We start from the raw sequence: 6,000 nt of genomic DNA, 5'->3' as shown, positions 1-6,000 counted from the left end.
TTAATTTTTTAATTTGTTCTTCCTCTACTCTGATGTTTCTATGGCACTTGTTTTGTTTGTTAGAAATTATGCTGATAGGTCAAAAACATAGTCCGAGACCCGCGACCCATAATTTATACGAAATAGTTTTTAGTTCTGACTCAGATGTCAAGAAGATAATTTACTTCGGTTTGAGTACAGTAGACTGGGTTTTCCAGTTTTGAGAGAGCAAATGCTATAATAGCCGTTACCTGTATAACGATGAATCTAATCGGAGCATTAAAAAATACGGAACAAATCTAACCATTAAGAAAGACGGACACAGAAACGGATGTCTCTTTCATAGTAACCGGACAACTAAACCTATGAAAAATAGATCTGTACTTTCCAAACAATTACCTTGAAATGTCGTGACTATTACTTTAATATTTCTTGCTAGCTTTAACTGCGAAGGTGTCTTTCTGGAGATGGTAAGATCAAATTTACGTATCTCCTGTTTTCAATGGCTATAATTTTTATTAATTAAAGAAACTATTTATGTGGGCTTCATCAAGCAACTTAATTAATGTTAATTGAAAAGCTATACAGCCGTAGTCTTAAATTAAGCCAAATTTAAATTCGAAACGCCCTTCGGACTCTTATTAAACCCTATTGAAATTGTTGTGAAGGTCAGATATATTTATTTTGACACTGCACTTACTATGGCTATATCGACCTTACCCTTGGGATTGGATGGGATGTAACCCTTGGAGGCTTACATCCCATCTTATATAGGCATTAACACGTACAGACACGTGCAGTCGTGCACACACACACACACTAAGCTTCAATCTTCAGATAAAAAAGTCCTCAAAAATGCACATAGCGGACAATATTATACCGATTGACGTAAAGTGTTTAATCAGTGAGATAACATCCAAAAACGGAAACGATTCTAAGAAATATTTAATTATGCACAAATAAATAACGCTGCAGGTGAATTACAGGAGGCCGATGGAAATGACGTCACATATGATAAGAGCACTTATGAGATTAATTTAGTTTTGACAAATAATGAAAATAAATCGTCATAGTCGTAGAATAGTGACGGATCGGACAAATAGTAAACTTTACAGAGTAGCCATTTCAAAATAATATAATCATGTTGGTTTTTGTCATAACTATTTTAATTCATATTCTGTTATTATGAAAATTGGCATACAAGCAATAAAAAGGGTTTGTTTTGAAACAAAATATAAATTATAACATTAAATTACAGTTTTCTAGAAAAATCACATGCTTCTATCAAATCCGTCACTTTACCGACTAATTAATTTGGAATTTAAAACACATGGAATTTTTTTTTAGTGTAGCCGTAATATTTAGTCAATGTAGTATCCAAATATGACATTAATGGATTATGGATTTTTTTTTCAAATCCGACATTGTTCTACGATCATGACGAAACTATTATTTTTTCAAATTGATTTCGTGTTTTTCCCTTTGAAAGATGCTTGTCGGATTACGAAATGATATCAGTGATGAACTGAGACATATTTTTTTCTATCTTTGTATGTACGAAAATATCGTGAGATGGGCTGGCTTATCACCTACTTGCTGCCGAAAAGAAAACTCTTTAAAGAAACAGATGTAAGACTAAGTCTTGTCAGGGCTTGCCGGAGTTACAATTATTATTACCTAGCAATCTTACGACATTTAATTAAAGGTACCACCTGAAAATTAAATATAAAAGCATAGAATTAGGGTATCCTTAAAATAAACTTTTTCATTCTAGTAGTTTGATATAGAATTAAATAATGATAAATATAGTATTGTCTTTTAAATTATGAAAAATAATTGTAGATACATAACTTCAATCCGGTAAAAAATTGTTTTATTATTAAATGATAAGTATACTAAGTATAAACATTGTACAGTACAATGTTCTTTTTTCAGTTATAACAATCAAAAATAAGGCTATCATATTTGCGGACAAATAATTTAGAATGTGTACTTTGAGTCACACTGATCGACACCAAAATTCCACGTTGAAGTGTTATTTCTTCTACTCCACCACAATCTTACGCAAGAGGTTTTTTATTCTTATCGCACATGAATGATTCACGTCAATGACTTTTGAAATTTAAACGATTTGTTAACCTCACCCTATTCCAAATAACATACAATCATATTGTAAGCAATCATGCTGTTTATAATGTAATATAAACCGGCAACAAACCCACTAAAAATGGCCTATAGGCTCGTTTGTCCCCCTATTATATAAAAAAAAACATTAAAAGCTACATTAGCAGTAAGGTTTATGAATTTCATTATTCTCTTCTTGTAACTCACATTTTAATCTAACGAAATAATACTTTTATCGAGCTCTATATTATTAGTCATATATGTTATACAATTGGGATAATTTTATCGTAATAATAAAATTACACAATTAACAGAATCTATAAATAACTGTTGGTCTCAGGTCGTTTACGTAGAAATGATAAGGATAACTCTGTATTGTGCAATCATTAGTTTCCATAGCAACTGGTTGATAAGGAAAATTGTTTTTTTAATGCTTACAGATCTTTGACTTAGGTCGTGATGATTATAAATATAGTGCGGACATTATGCTTTTCAGTTATGTACTTGAAAAGGCCTTAGGGAAAACAATTCGTTCATCCTGGTATCAAAAAAGTACATTTTTTGGGACGAGCAGGCGGATCTGGTTAGAGTTAAGTGCTTACCAACCATGGTTGCAATACCAGGAGCTTGCTAGTGCGTTGCCGATATTTTGTTAAATTATATATACAATCAAGCTGACCTCGCAAACTACGCACCGTATAGTAGGTAATTATTTAAATAAGATGCTCAACAAGAAAATTTCTAATCATAGGTCAGTGAACCTGCGTAGAGCCTTCACTTACATCCTGTAGATCGGTATTTCCTCAACACGTCGAGACATGTCCATCGTCTACGTTCATTGGCAATGTCACGTCACGTTGTCCAAATATTTCGAGGTTATTTAAGATAACATTATTCTGACTAGTAACACGAGCACTACTCAATTTTGAGGAAGTTCTACGCATAACATGAAGTTGACAGCTTAAGAATAATAGGGCTTAGGCATGTTCAGTATATATCAGTTATTTTATTATTTAAAACAACCTCGTGGTTTTAAAATTCGTTGGACAACCTTGTTGTGTATAAAATAAATAAATAGTAATTTAATTGACACTGAAATCAAATCACAATTTTCAGTATCTCACGTTTCCATTGACACACGAAGTAATGTCACGAAACGCAAACATTATTGGCCCGCGATTTCTTCTTACGGTTACGACACATGACTAGAACCTTTTTCCCCAGTTCTGAATTCTACTTTACATAGACCTGTTCAACTTTTAAAAATATAATAATTTATTTAATGAATGATGGAGTGCGACAATCATACAGTTATTAATAGATGTCTATATCAAGCACCTTTAACTTTTCTTATAACGTTCCTTATCAAGCCCTCGTAGTTACCTACATAAAAGGTCTCAGCATATGTCGAAATAGTCAAGAGCTATTAATATTTTACTATTAATATCGCTTGGAATTTGCCACACTGATTTTTCGTAATAACTTTCATTCCTATTATTTTTGACGTCAATTACATTCCTTCCTCGTGATTCTTCTGATAAAGTGTTTACAAGTCTTTAATCTACATTATTTTATGTCGCCTTAGATTATAATAAATTGTAAAATATTTGTTCAAAATACGATTACAGACATAATTCGAATACCTTTCGCGTGAATGTTAAGTTTACGATGATATTGGCCCGACACGTGTCGCTTTTGATTCCACTAAATTACCAAGGAACACGAAAGTATTTACGGAATTTCAGATGAAATTAATATAAATCAGATGTTAGTCATTGGATGCGACTGCCCACAACAAACTGGTGTCGTCTGAAACAGTGAAGTCATCATTAAACAAAGTAAAATTGATTACGTCGCTTGTCTCATATTAATCTGTTTTTTTTAAATTGCGTTTTTCGTTTTGGTTAAACCTCGTGGTCTCTAGTTTAAAAAATAATACTAGTATCAAAATACAGCTTTTCAGTGAATCTTATAGATTATATATATATAAATAAATAATCTTATAGATTATATATATCTGCCATAAAATATTTAACCCCCAAATAGGTTTGATTAACTACGTACTTATCCTTATAACCTAATTTAGCCATTTTTAGAGTTGGAACTTGACTAGCCAGTGTCGCATTTCGGGCATTTTAAAACTGTGTTTTAACTGTTGAATGGTCACAAATCAAGTTGAAGTTTTATTATACATTTGTCTGGTACATATATTTTTTTAGCTTTTATATAGCTGGAGCTTTAGATTTAATAAGGCTGGAGGAGGAGGGTTAAGCATCTGCTACACAATCCTTACTTATATTATATTCTACTTTAATTCAATCTCCTAAGAGGTCATTAAACCAAATGTCGACATTAACATACTTATCTGAAAACAGAAATTAATAATTAAGCAATCAAAATGTAAATGTAAAATCATTGGATTTTATCAATCGTATTGTTAGTTATCTCTACGTGTTTCTGTTAATGTCGTTACATTCCAACACCACTATTGTCTTTTATCAGATATATACGTAAAGTCACGGATTTCATATTTTGTGTTATAAGTTCCAAATTTGTCTAAACTAATTCACTTTTAAACTTGAAAACTAAAGTTAGTCAAGAGAAGTTGTTCGTCGTAATATGTACAAAGAGTGTTCACTATCCAGTTTTCCCTTTTTTTTAAATAATTTTCTGTTCTTTAATTCTAAACTTAAGAAAGAGAAGAAAAATATATCGGTAACATAGAAACAAGCCTCGCTTTTTAAACTATTTTAACGTGACACAGATAAAGATAAGTCATCGCAAAAATATTCAGTTGCGGCTAACGGCCTCCGAAGGTCAGTCGACGGACCTCAATGACCTCTAAGTAAGGCTCTTCTAAGGCTGAGACATATACGTCATCGCTTGCACGAACCTCTCCTTACCTTATGCAACAATTCAGGAAATTTGGAAGGTTCTTTTCAATGTCCCATGAGACGATATAAGACAACGCTTTATTTTAAAAAACCGGCTTGTTTGCTTTAGAAAAAATTTTCATGTTTACGAAAAAATGGAGTTGAGAGTTGAATTAGTCTTGTGGTTAGGCGGAACACTCTCATCCTTTAGGTTGTGCGTTCGATTTCCAGCTGTTTTTGATGTGCACAATATTGTGCCTTATAAATTTAAAAAAAAAACATCAAGGGTGCCTTACAAAAATCTGACCAAAGAACAAAGGCTATAGCGCCACTGATTTGAACAAGTAGTTAGGTTACCAAAAACAATATCCACTGAGTTTGGATAGCTCAAAATAAAGGAGAAGAAAGTATATAATATGTACTTGTATTTCCATATTATAGTACTTTGTCTACACTTTTGACTCTATTTAATTCGAAATACCGTTTCTTACGATGTAATGATAGCTGGCGTACATGAGTTTGGCAATTTGAGGTCATCTATTAGTATTCATAACGTATATTGCCCGATCTTCTAAGAATCACTTTCACTGTCTGATGCAATTGTCGCAAGGTGTTTGTCATTTTGTCCGTTTACCGAGAGCCAAACGCGTTATATATATTTAATTAAGAAGTCGTTGCATGAAAGGTACAACATTCGTAACTCAAATGAGCTATCGCTAAGGAAGAAGAAGAAGAAGATAATATATATATTTAGGGTTAATGTCTCCCATAATATCTTACATAACAGATATTTTAACACATTTAAATAAGCTTATTTAACCTTAAAGACTTAGCCGAATCTATTATGCTGATTCATTATACACTTTCATTTGTTTTCCTTGACTGTATTCTGTTATCTTAAAGGCTCGTTACCTAGACGGCTTGAATGAATATAAGTAGGCACATCATCCTAAGTAAATTTACGTAATTGTTTTAAGCCTAACCGATATCTCTAGTGCTATATCACCAGAGGCTCGCCAGTGAC

This window comes from Pieris napi, chromosome 17 (genome assembly GCF_905475465.1).
Source record: "Pieris napi chromosome 17, ilPieNapi1.2, whole genome shotgun sequence".
Classification (NCBI taxonomy): domain Eukaryota; kingdom Metazoa; phylum Arthropoda; class Insecta; order Lepidoptera; family Pieridae; genus Pieris; species Pieris napi.
Note: the sequence above shows the minus strand (reverse complement) of the source record.